Source organism: Adiantum capillus-veneris, chromosome 7, assembly GCF_014529385.1.
Source record: "Adiantum capillus-veneris isolate H3 chromosome 7, ASM1452938v2, whole genome shotgun sequence".
NCBI classification, from domain to species: domain Eukaryota; kingdom Viridiplantae; phylum Streptophyta; class Polypodiopsida; order Polypodiales; family Pteridaceae; genus Adiantum; species Adiantum capillus-veneris.
In genome coordinates, this window is record NC_140937.1 from 125,915,105 (window position 1) to 125,942,549 (window position 27,445).

Here is a 27,445-nt window from a genome sequence, read left to right on the forward strand (position 1 = left end):
GTTACACGCTATGCTGAGTCTAGTCCATCTACAGTAATGGTAGAAAGAGTTTGGTATAATTCACATCCACCACCAATGGAAGAACCTGTGACTTATACTCCACCATAGCTCACACCAATGTAGTATGTGGCTAATCAAGGTGTTAGACCTTCTGTAGTAAGACCCATGATTAAACCAAGAATGGAAAACTGTCATAACTGTGGTACAGATGATCATTGGAAAAATGAATGCCCAGAGCCTTGACAAAAACCTCAAGCTAGTTGAAGCTTATTGCATACAATGTTGCAAAAAGGGAGGACACTTCACAGAAGATTGTCCTAAAAATCCTTTAAACAAGGGTAAAATAGTAGTAAACATAGTCCAAGTGATACCTAGTAGCTCATCTAAGAGTGAACCGACTGTTCCAATCCAAGTAATCACTAGAGCCCAGGCTAAGAAAAAGAAACATAACTCCTTGATGATTTGGAGAATACAAAAATTACCTCTCAAAAAACCAAAAGAAGCAGAAGCAAAAGGTATGAGATGAGAAAACAAAAACAACGAGCTGAGATTGAGGAGAAAACAAAACAACTATTCCAAGAAAAGGTGAAAGAAAGTGGAAGTGAAATCAAAGAAACAACCGCGAAATCTGTAGGATCAATTTCTGTTGATAAAAATTTTGAGCCTATTACTGCGGCCTTGGAAGCCTACCAAGCAGGACTTAAAGCAGGTCAAATCATGGAAAACAAATAGAAAAACTATCCTTCTCCAGACATGGAAGCAGCTAAGCTTGAAGCTTATCAAAATTTGGTAAGAATCACGCAAGAGATGCTGAAAAAACAAAAACCCAAGCTCGAAAGTATGGCAAAATCTGAGGAGCTTGTGGTAAGAGACAATCAAGAAAAATCCAAAGTGGTGGTAGAGCCCCACTATGAACCAAAAGAGCCAAAACTTATAGTTCCGGATAGCGAAGATGCCTTAAATGGAATTCCATTCGTACAGGAAGACTGTCCAGGACACTTATGGAAAAAAGTTAGAGAGATCAATGATGGGAGCCTAACTTTAAAGCCAGCTCCTATAGAAGAAGTTTAAAGTCATCTCCTATAGAAGAAGTTTGGTTAGACAACCTACCTCCTGATATAGACATGGATGTACAATCCTTGTATCGGGAATGTGGATCTGAAGCTTTAGGAATTTCTAAACCATTAACCTTGGAAACATTATCCTTTTACTTGCAAGAGAAAAAAGATGAATCCATAGTGTGTAAGACCACTCAGGTAAAAATAGCGGAGGAGACCCTAGAAGTAGACAACATTCATTCAATCATGTCTACACCCATCCAATGCACTCTTACCTTGGGACAACTGTTAAAAATCAGACCATATTTATGGAATGATCTACAGAAAACTCTAGAGAAGGTAGGGATAACGGGGCTAATCGCAAAAAATTTGGGAAGATTGAAACATGAAATGGACAACAAAGAGATTCGATCTGCTCCAATGAACAAAGTCGGAGAATACTATGAAGGGGAAGAAGTAAACACCACCCTTCCAGTGAAATATAATGACATTGAAACCATGGCAATACTGGATAGTGGGGTAGGCACAGCCATAGCCACAAAAGCAGTATGGGAATCCTAAGAACAACCAGCCATTAGACAAACTCGAATGAAATTGCAATTGGCTGATGGACACATTGAAAGACCCTTAGTACTACTTGAAAAAGTGAGCTAATTCTTGTGGGATTGAATATCAACACACTTTTTCCATAGTAGAATTTGGGAAGAAACTCAATTACGGAATCATATTGGGAAGACCTTTCATGCACAGGTACAACTTATCCAAGATTGGGGAAACAATTATCTGTACTTGAAGCAAGTGGGATCTATAACAGGGGTTAATTTAAAAGATCACACTTATAAAGAGGTCATGAAAACACCCATGCAAGAGTTCGATTCAGTCTCTTCGGCTGAAACTAAGCTTCCCTCTTGTTTGAACAAAGACACTCCTATTTGGATGTACGGAGCTTCAAAAAATGGGAGCTTAAAAAGAGAAGAATGTATCTTAGAAAGGGATTGCACAGACAAAGCCTATGTACCTGAACCCTTTCCAGAGCATTTGTTTGAGCCATTTGAGTGGACTCAAATTTTAGCGACAATGGATGTATGTATGAATACGTCTATGCCTACTCAATTTTGCAATGAGGATGGCTACGATATAATTCCCATTCAAATGATCTCAACCCTCCACATTGAAGATGAAATTGAGGAACCCAAGGACTTGATGAAAGCTCAACAAGTCTTTTTAGACCTCTACTACGATGCAACAGATGAGTTAGATGAACACTCAGTTACCTCAAAAGATTTGGGGTCTGAAAAAGAACATGTGAGTGTTGAGAGAGAAGGAGAGAGCACATGAATAGAACCCCAAAGTGTGTAGAATACACACATGAGATGATGTATATATAGAGGGGACCTGGGTGTCATATATAGAGAAGCCATATATTGAGTAGCTTCACATATAAGCTCAACACCCCCGCTCAAATAAGGGTCCCTAACTGTGGATGAAAAAACCCTTGGGGGATCAAGGGAAAAACCCACAGCTCTATATACACCCACCGTTATATTATAAAAATCATTGAATATACAAATGTTCATGAGGAGCTACATCACTCCTTTGACAATGAATGTTTTATGAGGAGTTACATTACTCCTATCCTATCAAATACAATAATGAATACAAAGGTTCAATAAAGAGGTGTAAAGGCTATCGATTAGCTCGTAATCAGAAGTGTCTCCATGAATCTGCTATGTAGCCTGTCATCACTATCGTATCACCAAACAAATCTTCATGTTGTCATCAATATGACATCACCAAACATATCTTCATAAATCTTTTATTGTCACCAAGTTTGTCTTCATAAAATCAATTCTTTGATGAATCCTACATAGATCATAGAGTCCAAAAAACATAGTCATGAAAATTATTAGCATCGTTAGTGAAATAATTTACGTTCACAATGCCATAAGAGATGGTTCGCGACGCCACTCTTTTGACGACATATATACGCACGAAAATATATGGTACATAGAGTATGAACGTAAAAGTACAAGATGCGTGATTACGTGATGCAAATGATATGTGTATATACTACATAAAACAACATTTATCAACGTAGTGATCAATGAATATCATCAAAGTATTAACAAAACATCATCATTGTATCAATAAAAATAAATAAATCATCATGGTATCAACGAAAAGCATCATGATATCACGGAAAATAATCATTGTATCAACGAAACAACATCATGGCATCACCGAGAATAACCATGGTATCAACGAAACAACATCATGGTATCACCAAGAATAACCATGGTATCAACAAAACAACATCATGGTATCACCCAGAATAACCATGGTATCAACGAAACAGCATCATGGTATCAACAAAAATCACCATGGAATTAACGAAATATCATCATGGAATCACCGAGAATAACCATGGTATCAACGAAACATCATCATGGCATCACTGAGAATAACCATGGTATCAATGAAATATCATCATGGTATCAACAAAAATCACATTGACCAAAGTACTAACAAAACATCATCATGGTACCATCAAAATCACTATGGTATCAACAAGAAATTATCAATAAAATGACGAAACTATATCTCTAAAAGAATAATTATACGAGAATCAATGAACGAGTATATCATATAACAAAAGATCATGTACCAACAGTAGCTCGATAGAATTTGGACGATCATCAATTGCTTGAGTGAATCGGAACAATATGTAACTAGCTTCTGCAACAAAGTTACATTAGTAACAAATATATGATTGATGAAGAAAAAACATAGAAAAGGCCCGCTACTACTGCTCGCTCCCCCCCCCCTTCCGCTGTTGCGCCATCGCTCTCCTCCCCCCCCTTCCTTCCCCCCGCTGCCCCCCCACCCCCTTCAGCCCCTGCGCACTGCCTCTCAACCCACCCGTTGCCCCCCCCTATCTGCGTGCGCTGCCCCATTAGCTGCTACAGCTCGCTGCCCACCCCTGTCTGCGCACTGCCCCTTAGCTGCCGCAGCCCGCTGCCCTCCTCTCGCTCTGCCTTCCCCGCTCCATCCCCCCCGCTCGCTGTTGCTTGTGCACCCGCACATTGCACGGCTGCCCTCTTCGCCCTCGCTGTCTCCTCATCACCCCCCCCCCCCATCCTCTTCGCTCCCGAAGGCCCTCTGCACCTAGCTCGGCAGCACTTTCTCTTCGGAAAAGTGCCTGGCTGACTTGTTTGCAGGTTTCTTCTTCGCCGCCCGCTTCTTCGACTCAGCAGTAGACACAGATGGAGGCTCCAGCTTCACCTCAGAGGGACTCGCCTGAAGCCCCCTCGCCCGACCCCGCTGAGCCCACCATTCAACTTTCTCTTACACCGACAGAGCAAGCGAGCCTTGCCACAGAGGTAGAACGCTTGCAGGCAACTTCTATCATCTGCAAGGTTCTCGGCACTCGTCCCAGCAGAGGAGAGCTGCGAGACCTTCTCCAGGCCCGCCTCCTCGCAGAGGTGGGCAAGATCTTGGATGTCCAGATTCTCGGACGGGGGTACTACCAGATTGAATTCGAGACTTCCGAGATGGCCTCCAAGGTCATAGCTATGAGTCCATTGGCCATCCAAGCATCATGCGCCCACTTTTGACAGTGGCGACATGGTTTTGACCCGTCTTCGGATGTGCTAGTAGAGGAGGCGGACATCCCCATCTCAGTTTGCTTTTCGGGTTTACGGAGGGAGTACCTTCCACTTCTCTCGAGGATTGGCTCCGCCATCGGAACTGTCCTGGAGACACCTCGTACGGCAGCATCAGTAGCTGCCAAGGTGGCTGGCATCCCTTCAGTTCGAGTTTTGGTCAGAGATACCCACACTCTCCCGAAGGTCATCGTTCTGCCTCGGGTGAGTGGGGGTTGGTTTAGACAGAGTGTGGAATACTCGGGTCTCCCGAACCAGTGCTTCATTTGCAGACAGATGGGCCACCTAGCGAAGGCCTGTCCACGGAGGAGACCACGACCCGCACCCCAGCCTCAGCCCCAGCCTGCCAAGGCTGGGCCGCAACCACATCCAGCGACACAGAGCACAGATTCAGCACCACCCTCTGAGCCTGGGGCTCCAGCGGAGGAGGGGTGGTAGCAGGCCCGTGGCCGTCGACGCCAGGGGCCACAGTGTCAGCCTGGCACTCAGAGTGGCCCCCAGGTGCCTACTCAGCAGCAGTGGGTTCCCACGGGGAACCGCTTTGGTCCTCTTGAGCAGGAGGAGCCCCCTATGCCAGCCACCACCTCTGCTTCACCCTCGCCAGCCGCTCCGCCTTTCGATCTCCCCTCCTCCTCCTCCTCATGCCCTCCCCCGCCCTCTGCTACCGCTCACTCCCCACCTCGCCCCCCCATGTCTCTGCCGCCCCACCCCGCTTCTCCTCTCCCCCGCCCCCCCCCAGCCCCTTCTCCCCCTCCTTCTGCTTCAGTACCACAGTCGGATCAGGAGACTGGACCCTCGCCGCCGACTAGCAGATCTCTTGGCAGCGCCTTCGCCACGAGTCGCCTAGCGAGAGAGGGTCAGCCCTTCATGCGGCCCCCACTGCAGATTCAGACATCTCCTCTTGTAGCTATCCCTCGTGGTTTGACGAGCTTTGACCTCCAACGCCGCTGGGATTTCTTCGATTATGGGTTTACTCGTTTTCTTGGCGATTCCGCAGCAGACCACGAGGCAGCCTGCTTCAGAGTCCACGCTTTGTTCCTCGCCGCTAGGGGGATAGAGGCCTTGGACTCAGCAGTTGGTTTCTCCTTCCCCCTCTGTGGTAGGACTGAGACAGAGTGGTCCCTCGACTCAGTGGTGGGATGGTTGCATACACAGGTTCTCGAGTTCTCTCACCACATGGGAGAACTGGGCGTTACAGATTTGTTGCAGACTTTGTGGCCACTGGCCAAGTTTGCGGTGACACCCCCAGATTCAGCAGGATGTAGACACATTGTGGTGTACTTTTTTGCTGATATGCAGTGTTTGCCTTGCTATGTATTCATTCATGAGGACTCCTGGACAGAGGAGGTGGCTTTACGCACGGCTCGCTCTACTTGGGCTTGGACCAGGCACTCACTGCAGTCTCGCCTATCTAGAGGATGCTCGGATGCGGATTACTCCCCATCCAAGCCTGCTTCGAAGATAGCTCGTCTTGCTGCTGCGGCAGCATGTGTTCTCTCTCACTCCCCATGAGGATCGTCTCGTGGAACGTGCAGGGACAAGGTGGGCCCCAGTTTCAGCGACAGCGGGGCCGATTGCGTCAGGAGCTTCAGCGTTGCCTTGTGGGAGGAGAGATTGATCTCCTTATGCTTCAGGAGCACCATTTGTCTCAGAGCCGCATTCGGCGATGTGGTCAGATTTTGCGTGGACGCTATGATACCTTTTGGTCAGCTGCTTTTGGACCTGGAGGCATCCCGGGTGGGGTATCTATGACTATTGCGGACTCATTACAGCAGGCCATTGTGGGCAGAGGGATTATTGTACCAGGCAGGGCTCAGTGGATTACTATGCAGGTTCAGGGTAGCCTTGTGGGTTTCCTAAACATCTATGCGCCCAATGTGGCGAGTGCTCGTGCAGAGTTTTGGTCACAGATTGTTGAGTCTTTGCCACAGGTTGACCAGTGGTGTGTAGGAGGGGACTTCAACATGTTGGAGGACCCTTCTGACAGGATCGGAGGCAGCCATGCTACTTTGCATGGAGTCGAGTTAGCAGCTTGGGAGAGGTTTTGTATGACGTTGAGGGTCTCGGATACATGGCAGAATTCTAGCTTTGTGAGGCCTCCAGAGAGTCTTGCCTTCTCTAGATTGGACCGCAGAGTGGGAGGAGTGAATCTATCGCGCATAGATCGCTTCTACACTAGTGACCACTTCAGTGACTTGGGGAGATCAGTGGGCATCCTGGCAGGGACATCCTTCTCGGACCATGCACCAGTGATCCTCACAGTGGCAGACAGGCAGAGGAGTGGGAGCACGATGCTTCGCATCCCAGAGCGGGTCTTGTTGGACTCAGCACTCAGAGAGAGGGTCGAGGCTCTATGGACAGAGGGCATGGACAGCCAGGCTCCACCTGCAGACAGAGTGGCCTCAGGCCTAGCTCAGCTTAGCCACTTCTTTCTCCAGGAGTCTTTGGCTCGACGGGCTGTAGCGAGAGAGGAGGAGCAGCATCTCAGATGAGGCATTGCTTCACTACAGAGGATGCAGGAGCAGCATCCAGACAGTCCATGGTTGGAGGAACAGTTACAGCAGGCTCGACAGGAGCTTGCTTGCACAGAGGAGAGGCGCCATGAGTTTGCCTTTCACCGACAGGCATCTCAGTGGACTCAGGTGGGTGACAGAGTGACAGGTGCTTTTTTTGAGACAGTGAGACCTCGGCACTCGCATGCCAAGGTCAATCAGTTGAGGAGACCCGATGGGTCAGTTGTTTGTGAGCCAGAGGATATGCGTGCAGTTGCTACTGACTTTTACCGTGAGCTACTGTCGGTTGAGCCCGAGTCAGAGAGACAGGATGCATGCAGGGAGCAGGTTTGGGCCCTGATGCCTTGTCTTGCGACTGAGGAGATGTGGCAGAGGCTTGAGTTACCTCTTCAGCTTGAGGAGCTGCACACGGCTCTTAGGGCCCTCCCTCGTGGTAGCTGTCCAGGTGGGGATGGGCTGACTTTCAGCTTCTTCTTGGAGTACTGAGACCTGCTTGGCCCAGATCTTTGTAGTGCCTTTCAATACATTCTGCACACAGGAGTGATGCCGGATAGCATGAGTGAGGGCCTGATTTACCTCATTCCAAAGGAGGGTGGCTCCTTGGATGAGATTCGACAGTGGCGCCCCATCACCATTCTCAACTCAGCCTACAAAATTCTTGCCAAGGCTCTGAGTTTGAGGATTCAACCACTTTTGGAGAGCCTTATACATGGAACTCAGACAGGTTTTGTCAAGGAACGCAGTATCCTTGACAACATCTTCACTTTTTGGGAGGCTTCTGCCCTTGCACAGCTCTGTGGGGAGGACCTTGTGATTCTTCTTCTCGATTTTGAGAAGGCATATGACAGAGTTGACTGGGACTTTCTAGAGGGCACGCTACGCAGGATGGGCTTCTCAGAGGCTTGGATCAGAGGGGTGTCAGCTTTGTACAGACAGGCCCACAGTCAGGTGCTTTTGGCAGGAGGTAGAGGTGAGCGCTTCATGCTCACACGATCGGTCAGACAGGGTTGTCCTCTTGCCCCCTTTCTCTTTCTGTTCTATGCGGAGGCGATGAGCAGATTTTTGGTGTCACAGCAGGTTGGTTTGAGGGGCTTAGCACTCCCTATACGGGGAGATGAGCTTCTGGACGCTGAGTTTGCCGACGACTCAGCCTTGTACTTAGAGGGCGAGGAGGCCAATTTACACAGATGTGGGTAGGATTTGGAGACCTTCTGCTGTGCATCGGGCACACTGATCAACTGGAGAAAGACAGTGGCTTTCTCAGTTGGTAGTGCTCCTGTGCCAGATTGGATGCCAGGAGAGGGTTTCAGGTGGATTCCTCCAGGGACTACAGTTCGGTACTTGGGTTGTCAGGTTGGTTTGGATTTGTCCCCCAAGCAACAGATTGCTCCTCTTCTCCTGTCCATCAGGAGAAATCTGTTACATTGGAGCTCAGCACGACTTTCAATGGCTGGTAGAGTAGTAGTTGCCAACCAGGTGTTGTTGGCGACTATGTGGTACATCACTTCTTGCTAGATCTTCTCGAGTTCTTGCATCAGCCAGGTAGAGAGGCTGATCAGGAACTTCCTTTGGTTAGGTCGCGACACTCAGATTGCCCGAGCCAAGGTGGCTTGGTCGGTCATCACACTTCCTTGTTCTCAGGGAGGGCTTGGGATCATTGATCCAGCACAGCAGAGAAGAGCCCTTCTTGGGAAGTTCGTCGTTAGAGGACTTCTTCCAGGCGAGGAGCCCTGGAAGGAGTTCTTGTTGCAGAGGCTTCGTGCCAGGGTGCCTCAGTCAGGAGGCCCTTGGCAACCTTCGACCAGATGGATCTTTACAGAGTTGCGCCGAGTTGGTTTGAGCAGGAGACTGGAGGACCGATTCGCTGTGAGTTTGCTTCGTTCTTGGGAGCTATTGCGGCGTGGCCTAGAGCAGCGACAGCCGACGTGCACGGAGGAGCGCCTACGGCAGCCCCTTGTCTGGAACCCCATGGTTAGCACTCAGAGAGGCCACTTGGTTGGGAGTAGGCCTCATGTTTCTTGGGGTCCCATGGCAGCAGGTCCTGCGTGCTCTCTAGGTGACTGGCTAGAGTTCACAGGTTTGTCAGAGGAGGTGCAGGTTGTCCAGCTACAGGGCATGAGAGGGGTTCAGAGCATGTGTCAGGACATCTCAAAGTCAGTTCCAGCTGATTGGCTCACGCCTCTCAAGCCAGTAGCACCCCGGTGGATGGGAGCCTTCACACGACTGGAGGTTCTCATTTGAGTCAGGGCTTGCTCAGAGACTGTCCCAGCCCTGTTCTTCGAGCTTCAGGGTAGGGGACAATTACAGAGAGTTGCAGTTAAGGCCCCTCACGTAGCAGAGTGTTGTTTCCAGAGGATCCGAGTTGTGGGCATCTGTGGGAGGACTTGCGTCATAGACCCTGACCCAGCAGCTCTTGAGATAGGACACTGGAGGCTATGGGCTTGGGAGTGCTGTCCACTAGCACGAGTACAGTGGGATCCTAGTGAGCGGCTATGGAGGGACCCATTCTATTCTGCAGACCGCCCAGAAGTCCAGGAGTCCCTTTCTTTCAGTACACTGTTCGACTTGGACGTCATATACTTGCAGCACAGAGAGAGGCCCGCCCCGCTACAGCACATCATTGGCAGGAGGAGGGTCTCACTGTTGAGTTCTTGGGAGCTTTTTGGCAGAGGCTGTGGGACTCCAGACAGCCGAGGCGCGTCACCTTGTTCCAGTGGTTGGTTGCACACAGAGCCACAGCAGTAGGGAGCTGGCTTGTACATAGTGGTCTCTCGGCCGCATGTACAACCTGTGACCAGTTGGTGGAGAGTCAGCGACACTGTCTTTGGGACTGTCCCTCGGCCCAGCAGTTGTGGCTACGAGTTCTTTGGCTGATGCCTGCCCTCTCCACGGCTCGACAGTACACTTGGGGGGCGGCGGCTTGGTCCACCCTCACAGGCCCGGCACTTCAGTTTGAGCTATCTTCCACCAGCAGGATGATAGTGATACAGGGGGGTCGACCTACACTCCAGCCTGCTACAGACCTTACTCCACAGGAGTGGAGCAGTCAGAGAGCGGAGTGTTGGGAGCTCATCAGCGGCCTAGCTCTCTGGTTCATCTGGCGGGCCCGTTGTTTCCGCATCTTTGAGGCTCGCCTTGTACCACCAGCAGAGACTGTTCGTGACTTTTGGCTAGAGCTGATCCATACTCTCAGAGGACAGCTTGAGGGACTACAAGGCAGCTCCGACCGCATGCAGGAGCGCTGCGAGGCTTTCCTTCGTCTCTGGCGCCCTGGGCCGTTTTACTCCATGGTCCAGGGGGTGCTCAGATGGCACTACTGTCCACCTGTGTGGCTTTTCCCTCCTCCCATCTCTTGATTTAGCCCCATTGTATATATGCTGTTTTTTCATTGGGAGAGTCTCCCCATCATGTTTGTTGTAGCCCTCTCTTGCAGAGGTGGATGTAGCCCTATGGGCAACTTTCATTAACTAATAGAAGGATACAAAAATTTGGAGAATACAAAAATTACCTCTCAAAAAACCAAAAGAAGCAGAAGCAAAAGGTATGAGATGAGAAAACAAAAACAACGAGCTGAGATTGAGGAGAAAACAAAACAACTATTCCAAGAAAAGGTGAAAGAAAGTGGAAGTGAAATCAAAGAAACAACCGCGAAATCTGTAGGATCAATTTCTGTTGATAAAAATTTTGAGCCTATTACTGCGGCCTTGGAAGCCTACCAAGCAGGACTTAAAGCAGGTCAAATCATGGAAAACAAATAGAAAAACTATCCTTCTCCAGACATGGAAGCAGCTAAGCTTGAAGCTTATCAAAATTTGGTAAAAATCACACAAGAGATGCTGAAAAAACAAAAACCCAAGCTCGAAAGTATGGCAAAATCTGAGGAGCTTCTGGTAAGAGACAATCAAGAAAAATCCAAAGTGGTGGTAGAACCCCACTATGAACCAAAAGAGCCAAAACTTATAGTGCCGGATAGCGAAGATGCCTTAAATGGAATTCCATTCGTACAGGAAGACTGTCCAGGAAACCTATGGAAAAAAGTTAGAGAGATCAATGATGGGAGCCTAACTTTAAAGTAGGCTCCTATAGAAGAAGTTTAAAGTCATCTCCTATAGAAGAAGTTTGGTTAGACAACCTACCTCCTGATATAGACATGGATGTACAATCCTTGTATGGGGAATGTGGATCTGAAGCTTCAGGAATGTCTAAACCATTAACCTTGGAAACATTATCCTCTTACTTGCAAGAGAACAAGGATGAATCCATAGTGTGTAAGACCACTTAGGTAAAAATAGCGGAGGAGACCCTAGAAGTAGACAACATTCATTCAATCATGTCTACACCCATCGAATGCACTCTTACCTTGGGACAACTGTTAAAAATCAGACCATATTTATGGAATGATCTACAGAAAACTCTAGAGAAGGTAGGGATAACGGGGCTAATCGCAAAAAATTTGGGAAGATTGAAACATGAAATGGACAACAAAGAGATTCGATCTGCTCCAATGAACAAAGTCGGAGAATACTTTGAAGGGGAAGAAGTAAACACCACCCTTCCAGTGAAATATAATGACATTGAAACCGTGGCAATACTGGATAGTGGGGTAGGCACAGCCATAGCCACAAAAGCAGTATGGGAATCCTAAGAACAACCAGCCATTAGACAAACTCGAATGAAATTGCAATTTGCTGATGGACACATTGAAAGACCCTTAGTACTACTTGAAAAAGTGAGCTAATTCTTGTGGGATTGAATATCAACACACTTTTTCCATAGTAGAATTTGGGAAGAAACTCAATTACGGAATCATATTGGGAAGACCTTTCATGCACAGGTACAACTTATCCAAGATTGGGGAAACAATTATCTGTACTTGAAGCAAGTGGGATCTATAACAGGGGTTAATTTAAAAGATCACACTTATAAAGAGGTCATGAAAACACCCATACAAGAGTATGATTCAGTCTCTTCGGCTGAAACTAAGCTTCCCTTTTGTTTGAACAAAGACACTCCTATTTGGATGTACGGAGCTTCAAAAAATGGGAGCTTAAAAAGAGAAGAATGTATCTTAGAAAGGGATTGCACAGACGAAGCCTATGTACCTGAACCCTTTCCAGAGCATTTGTTTGAGCCATTTGAGTGGACTCAAATTTTAGCAACAATGGATGTATGTATGAATACGTCTATGCCTACTCAATTTTGCAATGAGGATGGCTACGATATAATTCCCATTCAAATGATCTCAACCCTCCACATTGAAGATGAAATTGAGGAACCCAAGGACTTGATGAAAGCTCAACAAGTCTTTTTAGACCTCTACTACGATGCAACAGATGAGTTAGATGAACACTCAGTTACCTCAAAAGATTTGGGGTCTGAAAAAGAACATGTGAGTGTTGAGAGAGAAGGAGAGAGCACATGAATAGAACCCCAAAGTGTGTAGAATACACACATGAGATGATGTATATATAGAGGGGACCTGGGTGTCATATATAGAGAAGCCATATATTGAGTAGCTTCACATATAAGCTCAACACCCCCGCTCAAATAAGGGTCCCTAACTGTGGATGAAAAAACCCTTGGGGGATCAAGGGAAAAACCCACAGCTCTATATACACCCACCGTTATATTATAAAAATCATTGAATATACAAATGTTCATGAGGAGCTACATCACTCTTTTTACAATGAATGTTTTATGAGGAGTTACATTACTCCTGTCCTATCAAATACAATAATGAATACAAAGGTTCAATAAAGAGGTGTAAAGGCTATCGATTAGCTCGTAATCAGAAGTGTCTCCATGAATCTGCTATGTAGCTTGTCATCACTATCGTATCACCAAACAAATCTTCATGTTGTCATCAATATGACATCACCAAACATATCTTCATAAATCTTTTATTGTCACCAAGTTTGTCTTCATAAAATCAATTCTTTGATGAATCCTACATAGATCATAGAGTCCAAAAAACATAGTCATGAAAATTATTAGCATCGTTAGTGAAATAATTTACGTTCACAATGCCATAAGAGATGGTTCGCGACGCCACTCTTTTGACGACATATATACGCACGAAAACATATGGTACATAGAGTATGAATGTAAAAGTACAAGATGCGTGATTACGTGATGCAAATGATATGTGTATATACTACATAAAACAACATTTATCAACGTAGTGATCAATGAATATCATCAAAGTATTAACAAAACATCATCATTGTATCAATAAAAATAAATAAATCATCATGGTATCAACGAAAAGCATCATGATATCACGGAAAATAATCATTGTATCAACGAAACAACATCATGGCATCACCGAGAATAACCATGGTATCAACGAAACAACATCATGGTATCACCAAGAATAACCATGGTATCAACAAAACAACATCATGGTATCACCCAGAATAACCATGGTATCAACGAAACAGCATCATGGTATCAACAAAAATCACCATGGAATTAACGAAATATCATCATGGAATCACTGAGAATAACCATGGTATCAACGAAACATCATCATGGCATCACCGAGAATAACCATGGTATCAATGAAATATCATCATGGTATCAACAAAAATCACATTGACCAAAGTACTAACAAAACATCATCATGGTACCATCAAAATCACTATGGTATCAACAAGAAATTATCAATAAAACGACGAAACTATATCTCTAAAAGAATAATTATACAAGAATCAATGAACGAGTATATCATATAACAAAAGATCATGTACCAACAGTAGCTCGATAGAATTTGGACGATCATCAACTACTCGACTGAATCGGAATGATATGTAACTAGCTTTTGCAGCAAAGTTACGTTAGTAACAAATATATGATTGATGAAGAAAAAATATAATTGAGAAGTTTTCAATTATGAGAAAAATCAAAAGCAAAAAGTAAAATTTTTCTTTTCAAACATATTCGCAGTCCAAGACGATAACCCAAAATCGTTGCAGAATTTAGAGAAACTTTCTTCTGCAAAGTTATAGACCACATCGATTACAATGGCTTAAGCAAATAGTTTCTCATCGATTCCGATGCCTACAGCGGCTAGTTCCTTCTGCAAAGTTGTAGACCACATCGATTCTAGTCCCTTGCACGGGTAGTTTCTGCAAAATCGTTTTCAATTATAGCAGAAAAATCAAAAACATAAAACGAAACTTGCTTTTCGGACATGTACGCAGTACGCGAACAATAACTCAAAATCGGTGCAAAATTTGAAAACACTTTCTTTTGCAAAGTTATAGACCACATTGATTCTGGTCGATATCGCGGGTAGTTTTTGCAAAATCGTTTTCAATCAGGAGAAAACTCAAAAACAAAAGGCGGAAGTTTCTTTTCGAGTATGTACGTAGTCCGCGAACAATAACTCAAAATCGGTGCAGAATTTGAAAAAACTTCCTTCTATAAAGTTGTAGACCACATCGATTCCGATCTCTTTGAAGGGTAGTTTCTGCAAAATCGTTTTCAATTAGCAGAGAAATCAAAAACAAAAAAAAAGTTGCTTTTCAGGTATGTACGCAGTCCGCAAACGATAACTCAAAATCGGTGCAGAATTTGAAAAAACTTTCTTCTACAAAGTTGTAGACCACATCGATTTCGGTCTGTAATGCAGGTAGTTTCTGCAAAATCGTTTTCAATTAGCAGAGAAATCAAAAACAAAAAGCCAAAGTTGCTTTTTGGGTATGTACGCAGTCCGCAAACGATAACTCAAAATCGATGCAGAATTTGAAAAAACTTTCTTCTGCAAAGTTGTAGACCACATCGATTCCAATTCAATTTGACGGGTAGTTTTTGCAAAATCGTTTTCAATTAGGAGAAAAAATAAAAACAAAAAGTAAAAGTTTCTTTTTAGGCATGTACGCAGTCCGCGAACGATAACTCAAAATCGGTGCAGAATTTGAAAAAACTTCCTTCTGCAAAGTTGTAGACCACATCGATTCTGGTCTCTATGGCAAGTAGTTTCTGCAAAATCATTTTCAATTAGCAGAGAAATCAAAAACAAAAACATACTACTCTGATACCATGTTGAGAGAGAAGGAGAGAGCACAGGAATAGAACCCCAAAGTGTGTAGAATACACACATGAGATGATGTAAATATAGAGGGGACCTGGGTGCCATATATAGAGAAGCCATATATTGAGTAGCTTCACATATAAGCTCAACAGTGAGAGCTAAGCTACTCCTAAAAGGAGGGGAGGAGAAGTTTTTTCACTTTCCTAACCTAAAATCGAGAAGACAAAAATGGTATAAACGAAAAAGAGATACCAAAAATGTGAAAGCTAGACCTATGCCATTAGTCTCCAACAGAACATAGTTCCTGATACAGATAGATGCACATGATAGTGTCAAGGACAAAACCATTTGCAGATATCCTTCAAAAGAAAATCTAGAAATGTCAAGAACATCGAGACAAACGAGAAAGGATACTCAGAGAACAAGGAGTCAACTAGGACACGAGTTGAGCGGAGAAAGAAATATCAAGAGTTGAAAAAATCTCTAAAGGAGATATATACGATCAAAATGGAAACCACAGAAGAAGATGGTAAAGATGTAATCAGTGTTCCATCCCATTACAAGAAATATACTCTCCAAGATAAAAAAATCACAGTCGATCAACCTGTTAGAGAACTATGAAAACAAGGTGAGTCCTACGAAGAACCTGAAAACGCAAAATGATAGATTTGGCTGAACCAGGAGAAGAGTCTAGGCGTGCCTACATTGCATATGGCCTAACAGAAGAAGAAGAAGAGATTTTACTAAGCCTACTAAAGGAATACTGAGGTTTCTTACAAGGATCTCAAGGGGTATCTCCAATTGTGGTAGTACCCAAGAAGAATGGAAAATTATGAGTGTATGTTAACCTCAAGAAAGTGAATGGAGCCATTAGAGACAACTTTCCTCTTTCAATCACTGAGCATGTTTTAGAGCGAGTTGCACGTAAAGAAGCTTATAGCTTCTTAGATGGCTTTTTGGGATACAATCAACTTTTGGTAACTTTCCTCTTCCAATCACTCAGCATGTTTTAGAGCGAGTTGTAGGTAAAGAAGATTATAGCTTCTTAGATGGCTTTTTGGGATACAATCAACTTTTGGTTGACCCAAAAGATCAGCATAAAACTACTTTTGCAACGAAATGAGATATTTTTGCCTATCGGGTTATGCTTTTTGGGTTAACTAATGCTCCTACCACCTTTCAAAGATTAATGAGCCATGCTTTTAAAGAATATCTTAGGAAATCCTTGGAAGTATATATGGATGATCTATGCATGCATTCATCAATCCGGGAAGATCATTTTTAACACCTAAAAAGGGTATTTGAAAAATGTAGACTTTAAAGGATTTGATTAAATCCTAAAAAAGTGCACATTCATGACGATTGGTTTTTGGTGATTTTAGTCACTTGAGTGTAGCTTGAGTTATATTCGAGTTGTTTGATGTTTTAGAAGAGATTGACAACCTCTTGTAGCCTCTATGCACTAGTCAAGCCAGCTTCATCCCATGGATTGACAGTTTAATTGTGGTTCTCGCTAAATCTTCAATAAGATAGGAGTGAGGTTAGACACCCGTCCCAGAGTTGGCCAAGTGGTGGACCTTGGATGGATGGACACTTCAACAACTATGATTGAATCTTTGATTGAGCTAGTATCTACTCTTCCATGATTTCTAGATTGGCCAAATGGTGGATCTAAGATGAGTACTAGTCTTCCACCACTTGTTTTGATTCAATATATAGGATGTACACCACCATTCAAAACGTCATTAGAACGACTTTGATTTTGCACAAACTATATATAATGAGAAGATGGTGGATTTAGGATGCATTTCCCCTTTCGTACTATGTTTAGAATGACCAAGTGGTGGATCTAGGATGCACCAAACCTTCTTAATTTTTTTTGAAAAATCCAAGCACTAAATAGGGGATGATGAGCTTTCCCTTTCAAAACTTGCTTAAGGTGGCATGATTGTGGATTTCAAATTTTCTTTCTTGCCCTCAAGAACTTGTCTAGATTGGCCAATTGGTGAATCAAAGATGCACCCATCCTTACAAAACTTATTTAATAGTATTGATTGAATGGATAGTGTTACAAATATCTAGATCTACTAAGGTTATAGCCTTAGTCTTTTCAAGTACGTAAGTAACAAAATTAAAATACTTAGATTTTTTGGATAGATTTATCCTAGTATTTTTTTTCTTGCATAATAGACATGGCGTAGTGATGTTGGAGAAAAAGTGATGATTATGTGGATGTCAATAATCATGTCAAAATATGTCATCCAACAAGGAGGAGGAGTCAACTAATCCAAGTAGGGAAAAGGAGATTAGAAGGAACAAAATAGTAGATATAATGGCAAAATAAAAAACCAATATTGATATGATGAAGGGAGCACAATTAATATCCTTAGCAAGGAAGCTAGGTTGTGCCACACCATCATTGAAGACTGTAATAGCTAAGGCTTTTGTGAAGAAGCTACTAAATGAGCACAATCTTCTCAAACGCTAAGGTACTACTCACTAGAAATCATGTTGAATTTTCAATAAATACTTTTGCAAATGATATTTGTATTTTGATTCAAAACACTCACTTCATCATGGTTTCTTGCAGATTTCATCCAGATTATTCTTTGAAGGAGTATTTCATAGGGAATTTGGATTATTTCATTCAGATGAAAGAAGAAACCTCTAAGAACAACCAGGGGTTACTTTCAAAATTTTGTGTCTTTGCAATCTAAAAACAATTCACACAAAGATTATTGTCTGTGTTTGAGTTTTTCTTGATATTGAACCATTGGTTTTTAGACCAATTGTCACCTAATTGTACTTTGCCATTGGTTTTTAAACCAATTGTATCAATTGACTTGGAGAGCTTTATTGTCCTACTTTTATAATCACATGGTTTTCTAGTATTGTGATACCAATTTAAGATTCTTTTGGATGTCTATAGTGATCAAATGTTGAATGCTAAAACCATCAATTTTGTTTTAAGGTTTAAAAATGAATAGAAATTAAATGTTTTGTGTTTCTTTTCAGAGCCAAAAGAAAGAAATATGTTTTTTTTAGAGTGGAATAATTCATTTGAAATAGAAAATTCTTCTATTCAACCTTTTATGGGGCCTCATTGAAGCCATCAACCACCCCCTACTCAGTTACTACTTATCTTGAAGCAACAAGGAAGGGTTCTTATCTTAGATATAGAGGGTTTACTACTTCATTCAGTTGAAGCACATGCGAATTGTCAATGACAAAGATGAAGTTTATCATGTGGTGAGCCCTGATGCAGAAGCTTTCTTGGACTTTGTTTTGATTATTTTAAACCTTGGATATGGAGTTGCTATAACCTAACCAAAGATCAGCATATACTTGAGATGTGCTTTCCTAAGCATTGTTCAAAGTTCAAGATGTTTATGAGCAATAAGCATTGTCAAAATACAAATATCATCATTGGATATAAAAGAGTTATCATAAAAATTTGACTTTGGTTTGGGGGATGTTTTGAGGATCTACATGCTAGCAACACATTAATTTTTTATGATACTCCATATAGATGATGTGGAATATGCCAGGAACTTATCTCATATTCCCAAAATTTTGGAGACAAACACCTGAACAACTTCAATGCTACTTAGAAGGCACAATAGCTCCATGGTTAGTGGGATGGTTGTGTGCAAGAAACAAGAGGAGTTATACTTCCAATACGATTGCGAACAAGGTAGAGGATCTTGAGACAACTTATGTCATGAATGTCTACTTGTCAAGAAGATAGTGTTGAGAGTCACATGTTGAAGTTGTTTGGCAAGAATGTCGTGATAGAGATATGAGTTGTACACAAAACCACATATCAATTATAACTGGATCACTGTAAATTGTTAATCAAGGTGAATATAAATTGTACATTTATCTTTCATCCAACCACTTATCACATTATTTTTTTATACTTGAAGTGTACCCTATTGTAAGTGGACTTCTGTTCAATCTAATGCGTTTCACATGGAGTGCACCTTAACATTTGGGGGACTCTTCATTAATGGAGTGCATATTTCTTATGGGTGCTCTTTTTCTTGTTGCTTTGAGTAGATAATTATCTATATTGTGCTCATATCTTGTGTAAATGGATTCATTATAAATATTTAGGCCTTGTTGTAACTTGGATGTTTTCACAAAGTTCACCCTAGTGAAAGGGACTTCTTTATTTAACGAGTGAATTCTAATTCAAGGATACACATTCTTCTTTGTATTTTTAGTTTGGAATGTGATCACTATTTTTGTTTACAATGTATAGATGTATTTAGTGAAGAGAACCATTTTTGCTTCAAGACACAAGTACAACATGAACAACATCCTTTTTTCTTCAAAACATGAGTATGACTTCTTATGCTAGGTCAATGGGCGGTAAATATTATTTTGTTTTAATACAAGACCTCTTCTTTTATACTCATTCAATAAAAAAAATATTCATTGAACAATGTTGTTGTCATATTAGCATGGAGACTCATACAAGAATATTCCATGTTGTTGTGATATTGGCATGGGACTTCATATGCTTGTATTCATGCACAAATAAAAAAATTCTTATCTAAATCAATCAATTTTGAAAAATATGCAGCATAATCCATTCATTTAGAACATAATGTCAAAATCGCAACTCTTTATAATAAAATCAATTATTGATATTAGTTTGATTCTTCTTCCTTCTTAAGACTTGTGTTTTCCAAATATGTTTAATGATAACAACAATGTAATAAACACAAGAGCTTTACATTTATTATAGTTGCAAATAGATTGAAATTTTCTTTATATCAACTGATTTTTTCTTGTAAATACACATAGAATAGCATTGACACAACTAATATAAAATTGATTGAACAGTTTAGAATGGCCAAGTGGTGGATTTAAAAACCCCTTTGTTATAAAATGTTTAATTTTGGGATGAGTTAACATAAGTGTAGTTGAATATCTAAATGTCTGATCCTCATGAACATATATGTTCAAAAGAATACATCTATGTGCATAAAGTGGCGTATCACATGGTATTCTAGAATTTAATATATGTGATCTTGAAACTTCTTGATGTAGATCAAGAAATATCTAAAAAAGCAAAGTGAAAGCAATATCTTAAATAAAATTCAATTTTTATGTTTGTTAATGGTCAAATTGGCTATATTCATAAAAATTGAAAGTGATCATTAGTCCTTGGAATGGGGCTTTTCTCACTAGAAACCTTATTGATTTCAATAGAGAACAACTTAGAAATATATATAAGTACTCATTTTAACATATCACTTTGAGTGTAGCTTGGACAAGAAGTTGACTTTGTATTCCTCCATAGGTTAAGGGAACCTAGCTTGGACAAGTGGTGGGATTTGTATTCCTCCAAGGGAGCCTAGCTTAGATAAGTGCACCATGAGCCAACACTCTTATGATGCAATCAATCATATGATACATGTTCTATGTATGTTTCATGCCTCAAATGAAGAAATCCTAGATTAGAAGTGAATTTTGCTTGGATGAGTTTGAATGTCATAGAAAAGTAGGTTGATTTCCTCAATTTGGGTCCTAGCATGGACAAGTGGTGGACCTTGAATAAGTTTAGGTACTCATTTTAAACTTAGCTTGGATAAATGGTGGGCCTTGAAACATCACCTTAGATAAATCATAGGTAGGACAATAAGGCATACACAACGATAATAACTGGAATGCACTAGTATCTTAATGGCTCAATTGACTAAAACCATGAAATTTCATGTCCAATTTTTTTCTCAATGTGTAATCTACGTGCATAAATTGGAATGAGACCTTAAGCAAATCGACGTCTTTGACAAAGATCTCATTACTTTATATGTGATATGTTGAAAGTTGTCTAACCTAAGAATTGAGATTTTCCCACATCCCGTTAGCATCAATGAATATCATTTCTACCGTGTCTTTGCCATGCCTCGTAGTCTTTATGTGTTTTCCAAGTAAATGCATAGGCATGGAGATCTGGATGTAATTACAAGCCTTGCAATTTTGTGGAGGTGAAAACAAATTTGTCGATTTGAAACATCCACTTCTATGAACATATTATATGCTTCTTTTGACATGCAACACGAATTATAATAACAAAGGTAGACTACTTTTAGACAAAAAGATAAACATATTTGGGTGATAGACGAATATTATGCACACGTGTGAGTGTGTGTAGGCTAGATTATTACTCAAGCACATTAGGTTCCAAGATAGATTAGCTTGGACTCATAAACACATTCTTGAGTAGTTGGTTAGCCCATCACAAGCTCATCAAGGAACAAGCATAGGAAAAATTTGGACTCTCAAAGGGGCCCTAGAAAGAGGTTTGACTTTGCCTCTCTTGTCCAAAGTGGGCAACCTAGTGAAGTACATAAACACTTTGTCAAAATCCTATCAACCAACATATCATTGGAAAGATCTGAGGAAGTAGGTTCTAAATCCCCAAACTTTGACAATTTTGGAGTTGATTTGTAGAAGTTAAGGCCTTCCCAGTGAAGCTAAAATGTGGGAAGAGCTTCCATTTATAAGACAGACTTGTCACATTAAAAATGGAATCTCTAGAATATAAGGAATCTGATGGCATGCTATATATCAATGGATAGATCTCAAAATGAGTACATTCTAAATCCAAAAGGTCTGACAAGTTTTGATTTTATTTGTAAAAGAATTACCGTGCACCAGGTTTGGACAAGAGGGAGAAAGTCAAAGTCCTTATATGGCCCATTTGAGAGTTCATCATTTCCCTAGTGAGACATGTAATGCAAATCCTTGGATTTTTTACTCATAAAGGGAGATTCATGTAGCTCTATATCTTCACACCTTTACATGTGGGATAGTCCACCTCTTCTCTCATTCACTCACACTCTAGTCACTCTAGGACAAAGGCCATAATTCCCAACAACCCTCCCCTTGGGGTTTGGACTAGGACAATACATTGAAGATTCTATATCCACACAAGATGAACTACTTTGTCTTTTCCATCATCTTATTTATATGCTTGGTGTAAAAACTTCTTGAATATTTTTGGGGATATTTTTAAAGCCTTAAAACCCTTCACAAGCTTAAAAGAGTTTCTTATGTGAAGCACCTCTTCACTAGGGTGAAGCCCCTCTTCACAAAAAAAAAACACTTCTTACCCTTTGCGTTAAGATGTCTTCAATGATGTTTATGCTTTTTTGCTCGCGTGGGACTTCACCCCTCTGTATGGTTGAGGCTCCCTTTGTGTGCATAGGGGTGAAAGCATGTTAACCTGTCATGCTTTTTCATGTCCCGAACAATGCTAACTAGCACAATTTTGACATATGCTAACTAGTACAATAACTTGAGCTACATCTCCAAGATCTATGACATATGATATATCAATAGAAAGCACTTGAAACAAGGAATCCAAATGTACAACCTTTGACAAATTCTGATATTATTTGTAAAAAATTTACCGGACGCCCAACTTTTTGAAGATGTGCTAACTTCAAACTGCTAACTAGCACAAAAAGCGCGACAGGTTAACATGCTTTCACCCATAGGTTTATGGGACAACACCCCTACAAGGATTGAGTTTTCTCGGATGCTTGGTGGTAATAACCCCGTGGGATGAGAGGCACGCTCAGGGCAAAGATGACTGGCCTTTTAGAGGCAAGGGTGGTGACAAATTTGGTCAGGTGCCAAGGCAATTAACAAACAATTGATTGAAAGCCAATACAGTAGCCGGAGTGGGGACAGTCAACTAGAGCTTTCATTTGGACATGAAAATGGCTAAAAGGTGTAGTTTACCACCAACGTTGGAATCTTCCCACAGGCCAAGGGTCAAGCCCACAACCTACCCTCTAAATTTAGTGGTCCAACCACTATGTTAAGAAGCTTGGCATGTGGAGAAGACCAAAAAATTATTATATTAGGTGTTTTTGATAGAGTGAGTACACACACAACCCTAAACTTGGGTGGATAATTAACCAAGCTAATGATGCCCAAATTTGGAGCTTGAGGGCTCTAATGAGAGCTAGAGTAGAGGAGAATTACACTAAGAAAAAGAAATTATGAAAAAAAACTTCTAATTTTAATGCTAATCTTCTTTTTTGAGCTTAAAAATGTTGGGGTATAAAGCCCAATGTGGTCGCCCAGGTAAGTGGGTGGGCCGCCAGGTATGTACACATATTCTTTTGTATAAACCTAATAAGAACTCACAATGCTCTATACATTACAACAGAGCGAGTTCACCATATCGTCGTGCTCTTCTTCTCGCACTCTCTCTCGCGTCGCACTTCCGCTCGTACTCCTTCAACTAGTATCAGAGCTCAGATCGACGCTCGGGGCAGCACTGCAGGAAGCTAGAGTCACCTACTCAGATTGGAGTGAGATTCTCGACCACCGTTCGGCTTCGACAAAGTTCTGCGCATGCCATTTTTGACTACGTGGTCTCGGTGGGTGCAAATCCGACTCTACAAATTTGGGGTTTCGGCCTACGACTGCAGGTACTGAGGATATCGGCACTCCCAGAGTGCTGATTCGTGGATGTCTACACATCGAAGGACGGCTCACAGTTCTTATAGGCGTGTTACATATGACACGGGCGCATCTACACATAGACTGTAGGCGACATCCACTAGTTCATCAGGTAGCTTGTGTTTGCTTCTTGATATTCTAGATTTCATCATGACATTGCATGCACTTCCACATGGGATGTCTTGTCAGAGATGAGGTATGACTGTTGAGGGTTTGCTGGCTCTAAGTCACGCAGCAAACAAATGCCGCAGCGATTACAGCATACAGTGGGAAATTTGTGGATGTATGACTTTGTGGGAAGTCTATGTATTGTCAGATTTACTGCAGCCTTTGTTGAGGGTCGAGTGAGGTTTTATTGATCTGGGGGATTCTCGAATGTTGAGATCCTTTCGGTGATACATCCCTCGAGCACCCTTAGATAGGCAGCTAGGATGTATTGACTGCGAGTTAGACAGTTGGGATTGCATCTTTGCTTTACTGCCGTTGAGGCATTGTCGCAGTCTATGCTTACAGGACAGTGAGAGACAGTACAGGTGCAGGACAGGTTTACCCACAACTTACAGTGTTAGAGAGACAGTGGTTTTTTGAGCTGTTTTTGGTCTATTTTTTGAGTACACCAGAGCCATTTTACAAAGGAGACTCTGCCAAAATTTTTGCAGAATCTGAAGCTTTCTTGGTTCATTTGACAGGTTGATATTGGTTCAGAGGTCAGCTTACAGGGGAAACTCTGCCGAATTTTTCCCAGGAAAGTAAACTACCGTGAAGCGTAGCTATGGCTGGATCACAAGACACTGCTCTTTACAATATCAAGAAGCTGGATGGAACCAATTTTCCATTGTGGAAGAAGCAAATTTGGCATGTGTTGGTACAAAAGAAGCAGATAAAACCTATAAAGCTCAAGGGGATAAAACCACAAGATATGGATGAAGATGAATGGAGCGATATGGATGAAGATGAATGGAGAAAAATGGATGAGTTGGCACTTTTCTACCATTATGCTGACTTTGGCAGAAAGCATTTACTTCAATGTAGCAGACGAGATGTTGGCTTATCAAGCATGGACAAAGCTGAGTGATCTTTATGAGAAGCAGAGTGCAGCTTCACAGGTATACTGGATTAAGAAGCTTGTTGACTTGAAGATGAAAGAAGGGACACCTATTTCCAATCATTTGAATGAATTCAACACCATATACAGTCAGTTGTCAGCTCAAGGTGTCAAGTTTGATGAACCTATTAGAGCTATGTTCCTGTTGATCACATTGCCGAAAAGTTGGGACACTTTTCGCACAGCTTTGAGTAATTCTGCACCTCCAGATGGTTTGACCATAGCAGGTGTAGAAGGCAGTCTGCTTACTGAAGAAACCAACAGAAAGACAATGGACAAAGGCAAAGGAACAACCTTAGTTGTCAGGGGAAGGACCAAAGAAAAGTACAAAGGTGGAAAGAGGAATCAGTCTCGTAGCAAGTCCCGCAGTGCTAAAGGCAAGAGTGACATAGAATGCTACCATTGTGGTAAGAAGGGTCACATGAAAAGAGACAGCAGAGAATGGAAAACAGAAAAAGGCAAAGAGAAAGTTGAAGACCATGGTGAGAAGAACAAGTCCTCAGTGAAGATTCAAGAAATAAATGTGACAAACATTGTTGGAGAGGATGACAGTCTAGTGTCAGGAGACATCTACTTCTTGAAGAATACAATGGACTCAGCTCTTCTTACAGCATCTGATGGAAATCCACTGAGTGACTGGATTATAGACTCAGGGGCATCACTTCATGTGTCTCCAAACAAGGAGTGGTTTACTTCTTATGTGACCACTAAAGATCATGTTTGGCTAGGCAATGGGCAGACATGTGAGATCTTAGGTGTTGGAGATGTTCAATTGAAGTTTCAGAATGGCTCTTCTTTCACGCTGAAGAATGTGAGACATGTTCCCGCAATTACAAAGAGCTTGATCAGCACATGTTTACTTGATGATGCTGGCTACGTCACCACTTTTGGACAAAATATGTGGAAGATATCCAAGGGTTCTATGACAGTAGCACATGGAGTAAAATCTGGCGAACTTTAGATGATTTATGTATCAAATGTCTCTAAAAATGTAATCAATGTAACCGAGCAGCCGAACATTTCTTTGTGGCATAGCCGGTTAGGACATATGTCCAAGAAGGGAATGGAAATCTTGTCTCGTTCTAGTTATTTGCCTGGCTTGTCATTTAATGATTTTGAATTCTGTGAACATTGTCTGTATGGAAAGCAAACACAACAGCCACATAAGCATAGAAGTAGTAGAAGAGATACACAGTTGGCACTTGTTCATAGTGATTTGTGTGGACCTATGCCTAGCCTATCTCTAGGGGGGGCTTCTCACTTTATGACATTTATAGATGATTACTCGAGGAAAGTATGGGTTTACTTTCTCAAGCACAAGGATGAAGCGTTTAGTGTTTTCAAAACGTTTGTGACACTTGTGGAGAATCAGAGTGGCAAGAAGCTTAAATGCTTATGCACTGACAATGGTGGAGAGTATGTTTCAAAGGCCTTTCAGGACTTTTGTGAGTCAAAAGGTATAAAACGTGAACTTACTGCTCCTTACAATCCTCCTCAAAATGGTGTTGCTGAGAGGATGAATAGGACCATACAAGAGAAGGTCAGAAGTATGTTGTCTAATGCACAGCTGCCAAACTTGTTTTGGGCTGAAGCTGTATCAACAGCTATTCATCTTATAAATAGATCTCCTAGCAAGGTTTTGCAGAAGGATTTAGTGGCAGAGATGGTATGGTCAGGCAAGGTGCCCTCATACAAGCATCTCAGAGTCTTTGGCTGTGAGGCATATACTCACGTTGCAAAGGAATTTAGGAACAAACTTGAGCCAAAGAGTAGAAAGTGCATCTTTCTAGGCTATGGTAATTCTGGTGAGATGGGGTACAGACTTTGGGATCCCGAATCCAGAAAGGTTATCCGCAGCAATGATGTTCACTTTAATGAAGCCAAATATCATTCTAAACCAGAGAGGGTTGAGGAGATTAGAAGAGTTGTCTTCCAAGAAGATGGACCTGCACATGCAAGACAAAATGTCAGGGCTCAAGAGGAGCAAGGACAAGATAGAGTGGAACCACAAGTTGTGGCTGAGACTGAGCCACCTATTTTGCATAGATCTGGACGTATCACGCGACCTCCTGATAGGTTTGTTCCCTCTATGAACTATGTCATGTTGACTGATTGCAATGAGCCTTCATGTTACAAGGAAGCAGTGCAAATGAAGGACTCCGGGAATTGGCAATTGGCCATGCAGTCAGAGATGACAGCTCTGCATAAAAACCAGACATGGAAGCTAGTTAAATTACCACAGGGCAAAAAGGCTCTACCTTGTAAATGGGTTTACAGGTATAAGATCACTGCTCATGATAGTCAGCCAAAGTACAAAGCAAGGCTTGTTGCCAAGGGCTTTAAGCAAGAACAAGGCATTGACTTTGATGAAGTATTCTCTCCGGTGTTCAAGATGACTACATTGAGATGCTTTCTTGCATTGGTTGCCATATTAGATTTGGTGTTGCACCAAATGGATGTCAAGACAGCATTCTTGCATGGTGATTTATATGTGGAAATTTACATGCAGCATCCAGAAGGGTTTGTTGAGAAAGGCAAGGAAGATTTGGTATGCCAGTTGTTAAAGAGTCTTTATGGATTAA